This window comes from Poecilia formosa, unplaced genomic scaffold, assembly GCF_000485575.1.
Source record: "Poecilia formosa unplaced genomic scaffold, Poecilia_formosa-5.1.2 Scaffold118, whole genome shotgun sequence".
Taxonomy (NCBI): Eukaryota; Metazoa; Chordata; class Actinopteri; order Cyprinodontiformes; family Poeciliidae; genus Poecilia; species Poecilia formosa.
Genome location: NW_006800057.1, coordinates 1,810,543 through 1,811,343, shown reverse-complemented (window position 1 = coordinate 1,811,343; position 801 = coordinate 1,810,543). Strand labels below are relative to the sequence as shown.

Genomic DNA, 801 nt, shown 5'->3' with positions numbered 1-801 from the left:
CGTGACTGCAGAATGATAGATGTATTAATTATTAATTTCTTTTCTTAATCTGGTTATCTTGGCGAAAAATTAAACAGAATGTCTCAACTACCTTCTGTAGCGATGGTGGTATAGTGGTGAGCATAGCTGCCTTCCAAGCAGTTGACCCGGGTTCGATTCCCGGCCATCGCAGTCCCTTGACTATAAAATGATATATTTATTATGAACTTCTCTTCTAACTCTGGTTAACTTGGCAAAAAATTTCACAATATGTCACAACTATCTTCTGTAGCGATGGTGGTATAGTGTTGAGCATAGCTGCTTGCCAAGCAGTTGACCTGGGTACGATTCCTTGCCATCGCAGTCCCTTGACTTTAAAATGATATATTTATTATGAACTTCTTTTCTATCTCTGGTTAACCTGGCAAAAAATTTCACAGAATGTCACAACTACCTTCCATGGCGATGGTGGTATAGTGGTGAGCATAGCTGCTTGCCAAGCAGTTGACCTGTGTTTGATTCCCTGCCATCGCAGTAATTTAACTGTAGAATGAAAGATGCATTTATCAACTTCTCTTCTAAATCTGGTTAACCTGGCAAAAAAATTCACAGAATGTCACATCTACCTTCAGTAGCAATGGTGGTATAGTGGTGAGCATAGCTGCTTGCCAAGCAGTTGACCCGTGTTTGATTCCCGGCCATCGCAGTGCCGTGACTGCAGAATGATAGATGTATCAATTTCTTTTCTTAATCTGGTTATCTTGGCGAAAAATTTCATAGAATGTCACAACTACCTTCAGTAGCGATGGTGGTATAGTGGTG

The 801-nt window shown here is 40.6% G+C and overlaps 1 non-coding gene across 1 annotated transcript; it reads left to right on the top strand.

Annotated features, from left to right (window-relative positions):
• Nucleotides 1-99: 99 nt before the first annotated feature.
• trnag-ucc (transfer RNA glycine (anticodon UCC)) lies at nt 100-171 on the top strand. Its single transcript has one exon. It is a non-coding gene; the product is annotated as a tRNA-Gly (tRNA).
• The last annotated feature ends 630 nt before the right edge of the window (nt 172-801 follow it).